This window comes from Cetorhinus maximus, chromosome 14, assembly GCF_964194155.1.
Source record: "Cetorhinus maximus chromosome 14, sCetMax3.hap1.1, whole genome shotgun sequence".
Taxonomy (NCBI): Eukaryota; Metazoa; Chordata; class Chondrichthyes; order Lamniformes; family Cetorhinidae; genus Cetorhinus; species Cetorhinus maximus.
In genome coordinates this window covers 76077850-76093124 of record NC_135892.1, presented here as the reverse complement: position 1 = coordinate 76093124, position 15275 = coordinate 76077850, and positions in this window count along the sequence as shown.

Here is a 15275-nt window from a genome sequence, read left to right as displayed (position 1 = left end):
CTCCTTCCCCCCTCTGAACTCCTTCCCCCCTCTGAACTCCTTCCCCCCTCCAAACTCCTTCCCTACACCTTCTCTCCCCCTTTACACCTACCACTCCACGTGACGTATTCTCCCCGGTTACACCCTCCTTCCCCTGTGCTCCCTCCTTCCCCTTCCCTACCTCACCCCCCCACCCACTGACATCTTCGTTCCTCCCGACAACATCAACCCCCTGACACCTTAGATCCCCCACTCCCAATCTCACATTGCTCTGATAACTTTGTCCCCTCCCTCCCAACCTCAGCCCCTATTACAGCTTCCTCTCCCAGTCAAACCTAGCCCTTCCTCTCCTAACCATCCCCAGTACGCCCTCCTCTCCCACTCACAGCTGATCCTTCCTCTCCTCCCACCTCACCAATCATATTCAGCAGCCCATGGCCAAGACCGTGATGTTCCGAAGCAGACCCGAGACATCAATGGAGGCCTCCCACCTTCCATGAGCTGCTTCACAGCAGAGCCATATCCATGAGAATCCACCCAACGTGCAATGCTCGTATTCCTCCAGGGTCCGGTAGCTGTAGGGCTCCAGCACCTTCTGCTCCTTGGATGTCCCTGATCTGAGCACATCTGTATGTCACACTTGTCCAAGCGTTTTCTGGACTGGCATGTTTTCCTGTCAGTGAAAGGGTAAATCTGGCGTGGGGGGATGATTCTGGTTGGGCCTTACTTTGCATCCTATTGGTGGGATGCAAATTGGGTTCACGACGGCCTCCAGCGGGATTAGCATTCCGCCATTGTGGATACCATTGGATGATCCCACTGTGCTTTCATGCTGGTGTGAAACCGAGCTTTGGCTTACTCGCCATATTGTTCCCGCACCCCCCTACCTTGCGCGCCATGACGTTCAATGCCAACAGGGCTGGGAAACTCTGGCCTATGCAATGAAGAGCTGTGCAGCATCAATGAGTGATGGCTCTTCCATAATAACATTTAACTCTTTGTTCTGTTCAAAATACAGGCAATAATCAACTTCATGGTATGCCCACAATTCTTCATTTTACCGATAGTATCTTGTGGTGCAGAGATTTAAAACTCTACTATTGGAATCACAATCATACTGTAAATGTGATGGGGGAGAAAAGAGTTAAAGAAAAGAAAGCTCTCATTATAGAAGAGTTGCTAATTAATGAGATGTCTTACAAGACATGATACAAGGATTATTATTAGGGAGAAGGGTGATGTGATCATTTATATTCATCCTGACATTTTTCTTGACCATTAAGTTACAGCTTACAAAGAAGAAAAGTGTCGTAAAAGATTCTGGTGCCACAGGATGTCATTAAACTAAAGCAGGCTTTCAGAATTGCTTATTCATAGAAATAGTTGGCTCAAGCATTGCCAACATGGGAACAATGCTTGTTTGAGAGCGTTATGCATTTAATAGTTCACGCACAGTCAAAGATTCTAGAAGCAATGAATGCCATCGAAAATAATTAGACAAATTGGTAAGAAATCAATTCTGCTTTGAGCTAGCTAGCAGGCAAAACTGAAAAGTTGACTTCAGGCTTTTAAACATTAAAATGTAATGATTTTTTTTCCTCATCTGCAGTTTTTTTAGTTTTTGTCTTTTTCCCCTGTGTAAGTGGTTGACGTGCACTCTGCTGCCAGCTGATCCTGCAGAATCAAAGGGAAGATTCTGGCACTCTCAACTTTATTTTACCACATCAAGAACATTCCATGGATGCTCCCTGGAAGGTTACAATCACTTCTATGCAGCGTGATACAAAAAATGTTGGCATTTGTCAACACTTTCTTTAGAATCTTCACCTGGAATCCTTTTATTATTAATGTAAAACATCTGACTCTAAAAAAAATCTTAATTGGCATCTATTAACTTTGAGAACAAATCCTGTGTAGGGCAGCAGTGGCATTCGTGTTTTTTTTTCACTTAACCCATTTGTATCTCTTCCCACTGATCAAGCATGCTGCTTTTGTTGGTGCGGCTTCTGATGCTCATTTATATTTTCAGACATAGTGTCATTTTCTTTTGCTGCTTACTTCCTTAAATGCGCAGCCTAGGCTCCCTTCTGAAGCCACCTTTACATTTTCCAAATTCCACAAATTCTTGCAAAGTTACTGGGAATTATGACTGCAGCCACAATCCACTGACTTGCTCTCTGAAGATTTGGCCTAAGATTGGCTGAGGAAAAGAAATACCTTTTTTTGTTCTATCGTTGAATATTGATTATTATTGAGAACAGAATAGTAGAATCATAGAATGGTACAGCACAGAAGGGGGCCATTTTGTCCTTCAGGCCTGTGCCAATTATTTGGTAGGACTGTCTAATTAATCCCGCTCTACTCTTTCCCCAAAGCCTTGTAAATCTTTCCCCTTCAATTATGCCTCCAATTCCCTTATAGTCAAGTGTAAGATATCAGCATTGTGTAGGCTGACAGTGGAATAAAAGGGCAATATAATTGTGGTACCATTCAGTTTTCTGACCAGATACAAGTAACTATGGGCACTAAGAAAATTCTAGAAGAATATGTATAGAAGTAAAGTTCTAATAAGGGGCTGTTATCATTTTTGTACTGATATAGAGAATACTACTGTGGAGGATTTCTGTTCCATGTCTACCATTTTAATGTGTACAGAACAGACAATTTAATTATGCATGTAACTCTGTATGCATTAAGAGCTGGATGAGTGAAATATTATTGTATTTATTTCTTTCAGAATCTGGCAATTTATGAATGGCACAGTGCCAGATATAGTTTTGCTTTGTTGTGCCCTCAGTGCTCAATGGAATAGGATAATTCTATCTGCATAGTTAGTTATTTTGGTGGTAACTAGACCTAAGTGGGGAAATTGTTTTCAGTGCAAGGCACTGGGCCAGAGGGAAATAAATAGTAATGGAAAACAAAGTTGCATGTGTTCCCAACCCGAACAACATTGCTACAGGGTGCAAAGAAAATGTGAATGCTAATGCGTGTTCAGCTACATAATCCACTCATTTATTTTTAATTCATATGGCTGAGGAAGCAGTTATAGTTCGATGTCAAGGTTCACAATCCGTTCAATGGCTTCAGTTGACACAGTGTGAATGGTTGTGATGCCACCAGGAATGGATCTCTCAGGGCAATGGTCTGACTTACATGGCCACAGTCACAATTTCAGCTGTTCCTCATGTTCCACTTGTGGAGCAAGTGGCCACATCTTCCCTGGCCCATCCTCAAACCTTTAAGGGTTGCCCAGATTTTTGGGGGAAGGTTGAAAGCTGGGACTTCAGTTACCAGGTTGCAGTTGGTGATATTTGCAGTCAACCAGGAGGTGCGCCATCAAGAGTTGGGGCTGTTGTCAATTTGTAGGGTGTGGAGTGTGTTCCAGCAGGGAATACAGGATTTCAGACAAGTGCGTGATTTGTTTTTTTTAGCTCCTGTGTCAATGGGAGTGCTTCAGTGTCAGCTGGTGGTGTTCTTTGAGGAGGATGTTCTCCCTGCGGACATCAGGAGGTTCAATATGTGCTAGTACAGGAAGCCACTTGAGCTGTGTTGGCCTTAACATCCCAGAAATAATACTCATGACTTCCCGGAGGTGGATATCTACCATGTTTGTGTAGCGGCTCCTGAGCCAGGTCGAGCAGCAGTACTCTGCTGTTAGGTAGATCAGGGCAAGTGAAGTAACGTGTAGTGTGTAGTGTGCTGGCTCTGCTGCCCCAGGGTGGTACCCATCAGTTTCCATATCAGATCCAATCTCATCTTGATCTTGGCTCCGGTGTTCTGGAGATGTTCCGGTAGATCAATGTATGGTCAAGAGAGACGCTAAGGCATTTTGGCATTGGGCCATGGGAGAGTGGTCAGCCACAGAACTGGACATGAAGTTCTTCACTGGCCTTCGGGTTGCTCAGGTGAAAGGCTGAAACAACAGTCTTGGCAGTGTTTGGTCAGAGTCTCCGGCTTCCAGAGAACATGGAACTTCACTGAGTGGTTTCTCAATGTCCTGGAAAACCAGGACCAAGTCATCATCAAATGTGAAAAGCCATGGCTTTATGGGAGGTCAGTTACTGGCATATATGTTAAAAGATCCGGTGCAAGCACTGATCCCTGTGGGAGCCCGGTGTTGGTTATGTGTGGGCAGCTAATTTGTTCTCCAAGATGCACATGGAACTGTTGGTTGCTGATCATGGATTTGATTAGTTGTGGTTTTCACACAGAGGATGATTTTGGAGAGTTTCAGCAGCATGCCTGTGCTCTGTATCAAAGACACAGTGGGGGAGACAGCAACCTTCATGGGATGAAATCGGACGGACCACCTGGCATCGACCTAGGCACCGGAAACGACAATGGCACACCCAGCCCTCAACCCTTTAAAGCCCTCCTTACTGACACCTGGGGGCTTGTGTCAAAATTGAGAATGCTGTCCCACAGACTAGTCAAGCAATAGCCTGACATAGTCATACTCACAGAATCATTTCTTACAATGTCCCAGATATCATCATCACCATCCCCGGGTATGTCCTATACAACCAGAAGGACGGACTCACCAGATGTGGCGGCACAGTGGTATACAGTCAGGAGGGAGTTGCCCTGGGAGTCCTCAGCACTGACCCTGGACCCCATGAAGTCTCATGGAATTAGGTCAAACATGTGCAAGGAAATCTCCTGTTGGCTACCACCTACCCTTCCCCCTCAGCTGATGAATCTGTATGCCTTCATGTTGAACACTACTTGGAGGAAGCACTGAGGGTGGTAAGGGCACAGAATGTACTCTGGGTGGGGGACTTCAATGTCCATCACCAAGAGTGGCTCAGTAACACCACTACTGACTGAGTTAGCCGAGTCCTAAAGGACATAGCTGCTAGACTGGGTCTATGGCAGGTGGTGAGGGAACCCACAAGAGGAAAAAGCCTACTTGACTTCATCCTCACCAATCTACCTGTCGCAGATGTAGCTCTCCATGACAGTATTGGTAGGAGTGACTATCGCACAGTCCTTGTGGAGAGGAAGGCCAGTCTTCACATTGAGGATACCCTCCGTCGTGTTGTGTGGCACTATCACTGTACTAAATCGAATAGATTTCGAACAGATCTAGCAACTCAAGACTGGGCATCCTTAAGGCGCTGTGGGCCATCAGCAGCAGCAGAATTGCACTCAACCACAATCTGTAACCTCATAGTCCAGCATATCCCCCATTCTACCATTACCACAAAGCCAGGGGATCAACCCTGGTTCAATGAAGTAAAAGTGAAATGTCAATCTGTGAAGCTACAACACAGGGCTACTTGCATGCCAAACAGTGGAAGCAGCGAGTGATAAACAGAGCTAAGTGGTTCCACAACCAATGGATCAGATCCAAGTTCGGCAATCCTGTAAAAGCCAATCATGAATAGTGGTGGATAGTTGAACAAATAATTGGAGCACGAGGCTCCACAAATATCTCCATTGCCAATGATGGAGGAGCCCAGCACATCAGTACAAAAGACAAGGCTGAAGCATTTGCAGCCATCTTCAGCCAGAAGTGCCGAATGGATGATCCATCTTGGCTTCCTCCGGAGGTTCCCAGCATCACAGATGCCAGTCTTCAGCCAATTCAATCCATTTCATGTGATATCCAGAAACAGCTGAAGGGCACTGGATACTGCAAAGGCTATGGGCCCTGACAATATTCTGGGAATAGTGCTGAAGATTTGTGCTCCAGAGCTTGCTGCATCCCTATCCAAACTGTTCCAGTACAGCTACAACACTGGCATCCACCCGGCAATTTGGAAAATTGCCCAGGTATGTCCAGTCCACAAAAAGCAGGACAAATCCAAACCAACCAATTACTGCCCCATCAGTCTACTCTCGATCATCAGCAAAATGGTGGAAAATGTTGTTGACAGTGCTATCAAGTGGCACTTACTCAGCAATATCCTGCTCACTGACACTCATTTTGGGTTCCACTAGGGCCACTCAGCTACTGACCTCATTACATCCTTGGTTAAAACATGGACAAAAGAGCTCAGCTCAAGAAGTGAGGTGAGAGTGACTGCCCTTGACATCAAGGCAGCATTTGACCAAGTGTGGCATCAAGGAACCCTAGCAGAACTGAAGTCAATGGCAATTAGAGGGAAACTGCTCCACATGTTGGAGTCATACTTAGCACAGAGAAAGGTGATTGTGGTTTTTGGAAGTCAATCATCTCAGTCCTGGACATCACTGCAGGATTTCCTCAGGGTAGTGTCCTAGGTCCAACCATCTTCAGCTGCTTCATCAATAAGCTTCCTTTTATCATATGGTTATAAGTGGGGATGTTCACAGATGATTGCACAATGTTCAGCACCATTTGTGACTTCTCAGGTATTGAAGCAGTCCATGTCCAAATGTAGCAATACCTGGATAATATTCAGGCTTGGGCTGATAAATGGCAAGTAACATTCACACCCCACAAGTGCCAGGCAATGACTATCTCCAAATGAGAGAGTCTAACCATTGCCCCATGACATTCAATGGCATTAATATTACTGAATCCCCCACTATCAACACCCTGGGGCTGCCATTGACCAGAAACGAACTGAACCAGCCATATAAATAATGTGGACACAAGAGCAGGTCAGAGGCTGGGAACCCTGTGGAGAGTAACTCACTTCCTGACTCCCCTAAAGCCTGCCCACCATCTATAAGGCACAAGTTAGGAATGTGATGGAATACTCTCCACTTGCTTGGATGAGTGCAGCTCCAACAATACTCTTGAAGCTCGATACCATCCAGGACAAAGCAGCTTATTGATTGGTACCCCATCCACTTCAACAAACATTCACTCCCTCCACCACCGACACACAGTGGCAGCAGTCTGTACCATCTACAAGATGCACTGCAGCAACTCCCCAAGGTTCCTTTGATAGCACCTTCCAAATCTCTGACCTCTGCCACCTAGAAGGGCAAAGGTAGCATATGCATGGGAACACCACAAGTTCCTCTCCAAGTCACACACCATCCTGCATTAGAACTCTATTGCCATTCCTTCACTGTCACAGGGTCAAAATTCTGGAACTCCCTCCCTAACAGGACTGTGAGTATACTTATAACACATGGGCTGTAGTAGTTCAAGAAGGCAGCTCACCATCAGCTTTTCAAGGGAAATTAGAGATGGGCAATCAATGCTGGCCTAACAGCAACGCCCACATCCCATTATCTAACATTAAAAAAATGACCGTCCTGTTAGATTTCCAACCTGAAAACCTGCAAACTAATGCTGTCAGCAAAGACAACAAAGCCAAGGATCAGGAACAGCAAAAAGAATATATCAGCTCAATGCTTAAGGCCTATCCTGGGAAAAACGTGGGCTACTCACAAAAGAACTCTCTGACAGGTATGTGGACATAGTCGCCCTGCAAGAAGCCCACCTCACCATCGAGCTCACATTCCTGGGTGCCAAGTCATTGCAAGCAGGGATAACAAGACATACGGCCTAGCCACAACAAGGAAAGTCTCAGCAAAGACACAGGAGACCTAAAAATCCACTCATTAAGGGGCTAACTGAGATATTTAGGAACTGTCACCCCATATTGCTGTTGCAATAAGTACAAAAAAAAATAGACTGCAGGGACCAAAATTGTTCATTTAAAGGCAAAATGTTCTTTCCAATTTGGTAGATTTCTGGCTCTTTACAAGAATGCATTTTGGTGTTCCAGTAGTAGTGGCACCAGAGGATCAGCAAGAGGAGCAAAGAGCTGCCCATGATGTCTGATGGTTCATGTGACACACTATCAAATCTTGCTGCTCTGCCATCTCTGTAGCTACCCAACACTGACTGTAGAAATGGGCCTAAGCAATGAAGTTCAGGAGGGAGGATAAACAGAACTATCCCAACCTCTTAACAAAGACTTCTGCACGATATATATTACATCCACACAGCGCTGTCAGTAGCTGTCAAGGTAAGCATGGTTCTTTCCAAATTGGCATTGGCACATTCGGAGGTGTACATGTGCTGGGCTAAAAGATGAGCTTCTTAAAGAGCAGCACTACTCAAACTGAGTTACAGACTTAGGCCAAAGCAATCAGCATCCAAAATTGTGCTTAGCTTGGCAGCTGTGGATAAGCACAAATTCTAGCCACAAAGTTTCAGTTGCAATTGCAAGAAAGCTGTGCTAAGTCCAATGAATTGATTTATAGTTATGTACTTAGGTGAAAATATACACTTCAGTCTGGTTTTAACTGGGGGTAAGGGTTGAGCAAGATGCTGGCCAGCAAACATCAGGCTTGCCCCAGTTGCCAGTGTGAGGACCTGGCCATTTTAACTATTGGACCACGTTTAAATAAGTTAGCCCTGACTCCCGTCCAAATCTAATGATGATGATATGGTGCCACTGGGTAAGAGCAGTCAAATTCAGCAGGAGCTTGCTGCTGAGGTGCCGCAGGAATGGTCTCCAGCAAAATATGCCTGGAAGGGGGTGGATTTGTTGGTAATTATGGGGTGCAATTGGGAGTAGGGGAGACCCTATGAACTCAATTTTAACAACCCCAGGATGGGGAAGGATGAAAGGGGGAAAGATTAAAGATATAAAGACTAGCAAACCCAACACCAACCTGCCCACTTCCAGTTTTGATAGAGGTGAGATTGGGTGTGGGCAACTTCCCTGCGCTCAGGCGGTGGACCCATCTGTGAAAGATTTTACTAAGCCTCCAATTTAACCAGAGAGCCGAGGCAGGCCAGATCCATCTAATGAGGCCCTGGTGGGCCAGCAGGAGGGCTTTTCCTGGGCCACCCAGCTTACCTGCTTCTCACCTGCGATCAGACCCTTTCAGTGGACCCTCTGCCATTGGATTCCACCATCCCCCCACCACCCACCCCCCATCTGCCACCTGGCAATTGGAAACCTCTGGACCCCCAATCTACTCTGATCTCTAGCTGACTAAAAACATGCCTGTTAAAATGGTATGTTGTATGTGGTTGGCATAGATCTGGTTAGTTGCACAGCACCATGATTTTAACTGGCTCCCTGCCACCCCTCCCTCCACCACTGCACACCCACCATCCCACCTCCCCACCCCACCACCAACAAAACACAGGAATTAAAATCAGTCTTTTTGAGTAAAAATCCTCTGATTTGGAGATATGAATTAGGCAAATTTTTCGAGATCCCAGGAACAGTATTGAATTAAAAGGCCAAGTGCATTTAATATTTTGATCCTAAGCATAAAGTTTAAAAGAAAAATGAGTTAAGGAGAATGGCCTCGTGAGCTATTGCCAGACTGTACTGCCTTCTTCATTTGCCCAAGGGGGTTGGAAACAGCGAATCTTTCTCTTCAGAAAGAAAAACAATTCACTTGACCTCTAATGCAAGCTCTAAGGATGACCTCTTTCCTCTCGTCCTCGGCCGTAAATAGTGCATCGGAATAAAAGCTCTGTTCTCTGGAGTCTGGGCTGGAAACTCAGCTCAGATACAGTGATGGTTTCATTTCCCTTTGTCATATCTACATCTAAACCGCCTCTCCAAGACCAAAGAGCTGATTCAGATTCAGGGACTGACACTTGGATGAGAGCCAGGCAGTGTCCTGTAACCAAAGTCTTTGAGGGAAAGCAGGAAAAGATGAAGCTTACAAAGGAAATGATATCAATGGCCAGCATAAAAAATCTAGCAGTGAGAGCTGTAGTTCTGTTTGTCAGTGACTAGGAATTTGAATTCCGTGTGTGGGCAGCTGCTGGGACGTGCGACTGCCCCCACCCGAGGAAATTTATTTTAGAGCAAACACAAAATAGCGCAGATGCTGGAAATCAGAAATGGAAATGAAAATGCTGTAAATGCTTAGGGGAATTGTTGTGGTGAGAGAAAAACGAAGTTAACGGGCTGAATTTGCCCAGCCCATTGGCGATGGGCTGAGAGCCGGGAGGGCTGGCAATGTGGCGGAAGAAGGTGCCGAGAAAGGAGCCAATTGTCAGCAAGAGCCACTTCATGATTCAATTAAGGGCCACTTCTCAAGCCCGCAGGCAATTTGCCCACATGGGAGGGCACAGTGCTTGTTGGGAGACCACCAGGTAAAACCTAGCAACCTATCAGTGGGTTCCTGGCGGCCCTCCACGTTGGGTGCTCAATGGCCCATAGTGGGGACCCCAGTGGCAATGGTTGTGGAGGGGGGTGGGTGGGAGGGGTTGTCGGGGGTGGCGTGGAGATGGTGTTGTAGTGCTAATGTCACTGGACTAGTAATTCAATGGCCCAGGCTAATGCTCTGGGATATGAGTTCAAATCCCACCATGGCAGCCGGTGGAATTTAAATGCAATTAATAAAATCTAGAATCAAAAAGCCAGTATAAGTAATGGTGACCATGAAACTATTGCTGAATGTTGTAAAAATCCATCTGGTTCACCAATTTCCTTCAGGGAAAGAAATGGCCTGAAATGGCCTAGCAAGCCACTAAGTTCATGGGCAATTAGGGATGGGCAACAAATTCTGGGCCTTGCCAGCGATGTCTACATCCCGTGAAAGAATAAAAAAATTACAACCACTCATCCCCCTGCCCCCCCCCACCGATCGTGGGCCTGCTTTCCTGGCCCTGGCTTCACCAAAGGCATTTACATGCTCTTTGAAGGTGCCTTGCCATTGAGGCATATTCATCCTGGAGCTGCAGCCTCAGTACTGGCCACTAGAGGTGGCATTGCTGATGTCCTGGCCTTCTTACTGGGTCGGGCAGATCTTGAAGGTGGACTGATGTCCTCCTAGAAACCTGTTTAGCATAGATTAATGAGGCTGCTGCCTGAGTTTGGGGGGTGGGGGTGGTCGGTGGGGGCGCGGTGTGCTTCAGGAGCTGGTGAGAACAGGGGAGTTCACTGCTGCGAGGTGGAAATGGAGCATCAAATTGAGCCACTTGATATTAACTTCCGTTGTATCCTTGTTTCCGTTGGGGGAGAAGTTAAAATTTCCCCTCAGAACATGAGGGCATTCATATGTTACCCAGAGTTTCTCTGCACTGACAGATATCAAATCTATAATCACCACTAGGTGACCAGTCAGAAGGTGACCACTAACTCTATCCACCGCCTGATTACTAATGATTGTACTTGATTTATCTCTCCACACTAACCCCCAGGCATTAAGTGGGAGTCACTTGTGCACTGTGGTACAACAGGACAGAATACAGAAAATTACTTATGTGCTGCGGCTGCTATAGCTCTTTTTGTCTCCTCATCATTTCTGATGTTAGAAATAATTCCAAATTCAAATCTGATGAGGTACATTTTGGATCAGTTGTAGACCTTTCCAAATAGAGCCAAATGGTCCAATTTAAACCGCTTTGGATTAGAATTCCACCCCAAAAATTAGTCAGCCAATCTTGCTCATTCTGGAGCATTAGGCTACCAGTAATATTTGTAAAATAATGCTAATTTTTTTGAAAATATTGGTATCGGAGGCAGGACAATAAAAGAGATGGAAAGATCCAACTACAAGGAAGAAAGTGACAAGCAGCCAGCCAAAATGACTGCAAGTACTGCAATGTGTGGCAGTAAACAGCAAGACCATCAAAGCAACGAAGACCAATAATAACCTCAAATAACAAGAACTCGTGCAGTGACTGGACCAGATACATCCTGTTACCATAGTAGACAGTAAACACAAGTGTTGAAAATACATAGCAAGTCTGTCATCATCTGAAATAAAGATAGAATTGAATTACGATTAAAATATCTCCATCTGAAACATGCATCTGCCTGCCTTTTCCAGATGGTGCATTTCCAGTGTTTACTTGTTTTTATTAACTCACCTAAGATTAAGAAGGCCTGACTATAGTCTGAATCTTTCTCTTCTCTCTGTGTGATGCATTGCTTGTAAATATAAGGGAATGTGTTGTCTGGGCAAAAGTGTATTCACTTAGGAAGAGGCAATTGAAATTTGCAATGAATGTGCATTAAAAACTAAACATTCAAAGCCTTTTTCTATGATAATCAGACATTCAAGTTAATTGCAGTTGCACATGTTCGCAAAACATTATGATCAAATGTCTGGATCCAGAGGCCGCTACACTTAATACAAACATGCCACAGGTATCACAGAAATACCACTGCTGTCTGTGCTAATGAGGGCTAGTTACTGATTGATGGGGAGGCATAGAAAGTTGAATTACTATACTGTATGTATTTCACATGAGCACCAGCCTCTTACCTCAATACACCACAGATGTGAAATTGTTGTTTTATACAGTTAATCTTAAAATCCCTTATGATTTGGATAAAATACAACAAAGTCATAGGCTTAGAATGTGAAACTTGCTACGGGAATATTTGAGGTGAACAGCATAAATGTATTTAAGGAGAAGCTAGATAATAAGTACAAGAGGAGCAAAGGAATAGAAAATTATGTCAGGTGAATAAATACCTATGGAAGGCAGTTGAGCTGAATGGCCTATTTCTGTGCTGCAAATCCTACGAAATTCGTTAGCACTGGTGTGAACTGGTAATTTAGGAGACGGGCGTGTTTAGCAGGGGGCGCTTGGAGGGGTGTGGGGAGGTTGTGTAACCAGGCTGGGGAGGTCATCAGGAGAGACAAGTGAGGCAGGAAGGGGTGGTAGGTAAGGAGGCAATCGGGAGGGGATTAGGAAGAGGGAGGGAGGTGATCAAGAGGATATTGAGAGGGGGCCAGCTATTGCAGTGGAGCTGGGAGAATCACTCCTGCAAATTTAAATAACTAGGAGGGCCAAAGGCACATGTCCCACCTGCAATTGGCCAGTTATATCAGGTGGAAAAAATATATATATGTGTGTGTGTGGCTAGGGATTTAGGGGAAGGAGGGAGTGATGCATTTAAACCTAGACTGCTCTTAAAGTGATACTAGCATTTGACAATTTGAAACCATGATTGAAGGGTACCTGAAATGAGAGCCTGAAACTTCTCAGAGAGTGGAGAGGACAGGGGATTGAATAGTGGTGGTAATTGGCAAAATCTTCCATTACAGCAGCCAGAATTGGCCTAAGTAGCAGTGGCTTCTCCCTAATCCCGTGACCCCGCTCCATTGCAACATGAGGTTTCATGACCTGACAAGGCCTGGGAATGTTATTGCTGCAAGTTGCTATTAATATGTTTTTCACACGTCAGGCATAGCTCTATGTTAATTTCAAGGTGCATTCACAGATGTAAGGGCACAAAATAATCTTCTTTGTCTTGCATTCATTTTATCTGATCATACCTCTGTGAAGCCTTAGGACATTCTTCTAATTTAGAGACACAATGTTTTGTTGTTGTCATTACTGCCTGATTTTCAGTATTTGCTGGACCTAGGTTTTCCAGTGAGTCTGTGTGCAGAATCAATGAAACCTCCCTAGATCTTGAAGGGATTTGTCTTGCAATTTAGCGAATGTTGTGCTTGCCAGCATAAGGGGGCAGAATTGTTTTACATTTGTTTAAGAATTGTTTTGCATTTCAGCACCAGCGCCAAGAACAATGGGGGCAAGCAAAGCTTATAAGCAGAGTAAATCTCCCTCCACTTTGCCCCAACAATATAGCCAAATTCAGGCAAGCACCTCACTGCATCAGTGTGGCATTATTCATGTTTCAATAGAAAGTGACACTGATTAGGAATTAACAATGAACTGGTGAGAGCTATATGCTGTATGAATCCATATCAGCATGACACTAAGCTGAGACTGCACAATATATTTTACAAAGGATCTTTACAACTAGTAAAGGATACCATTCATTTGGGCTGGATTAAATTTAGAACCAGAAGTGAATAAGAAATGATGCATGATACTGTAGTATTAGGGTGTTTGGGACTGTAAGGGCTAATGGGGGACTGGGGAAACAGTAGGCCCCACATTATGATGCAGACAGTCACATGGCAGTAGTAGAGTATAGGAGTGAGTCTGGTAGAAGTCGGCATTAAGATCGCACCTAGACAGGGCAGTATCCTGTATATATGTATATAGTTAGGTGTCATTAGTAAACAGTCGCTGTTCAACCGATCAAGTTTCTAGACCTCCATGAGACAACATACAATATAACAGATACCATCTAATCTCTTGGAAAAGCAAAGTAATTCCAGACTAAATCTGTTACTATTGAATCCATTAAATAGTTTGATTGCAAATAATTTAGCTTTAGATCTAAACTTTTCCAATTGTTGAAGTTATAAGCATTCACAGACTTTACTGCTCCGAATTATCATGGAGGTTGTCCCAACTTACCTCAGGAAGTAGGGACAACGTCTCTTAAAATTCAGACATTATGGCCTGAACTTTTATCTTTAAGGTTGTTGGCAGCAGTTGGCAAAATTCCCGGCTTGGCCTGTGCACCTGGGGAGAATGTGCCCGCAAAGTCAGGATCTTCATTACCGGGGCGTGGGTGCGGGATGGATTGGGCCAGCTGACCGGGTAAAAGGTTTGGAGGCAGCCACAGGGGCTACCAGGTGTGGAGGCAGACTGTTTAAAAGACCTCCACTGGGTGCAGTGGAACTTTGTTCAGTTAAAATAAAAGACACAAAGTTAAAATAAATAACACAAAAGCCCTCTGCCCTCACTCCTCACAGCCCTTCACTCTCCAAACACTCCCCATTCCTCATCCACGTCACCTCATGCCCTCCACTGTCATGACCACAGATCATAGCCTTGACTGACTTATGGACACATTGAACTTTTAAGTAAGGCATGCGTTTTTTAAAAAAGGACGTACAAGCAAAACCTGGCTGAGGCTGTAATGTAGCTGCTTGCTGGAAAATTCTTATGTCAATTACCATTCTGACTAGTCCAGAGAGAACGGAATGTCACACCTAAAAAGGTGTCAAGGCCTACTTCAGACAGAGACACTTAAATGCAATGCAAAAACTGAACTGTAATCTCCTACCAAAAACAGAATTACCTGGAAAAACTCAGCAGGTCTGGCAGCATCGGCGGAGAAGAAATCAGTCAACGTTTCGAGCCTTCATGGCCCTTCGGCAGAACTGAAGCATAGTTAGAAGAAGGGAGAAATATAAATTGGTTTAAGGTGGGTGGGGGGTGGGAGGGAGAGACACATTGAGGGTGTGGTGATTGTGGAGATGAGCAGATAATCAAAAGATGTCACAGACAAAAGGGTCAACCACCACACCCTCAATGTGTCTCTCTCCTCCCCCACCCCCCCCCCCCCCCACCCACCTTAAACCAATTTATATTTCTCCCTTCTTCTAACTATGCTTCAGTTCTGCCGAAGGGCCATGAAGGCTCGAAACGTTGACTGATTTCTTCTCCGCCAATGCTGCCAGACCTGCTGAGTTTTTCCGGGTAATTCTGTTTTTGTTTTGGATTTCCAGCATCCGCAGTAGCTTTTAGCTTTTTGTTTTTATCTTTGTAA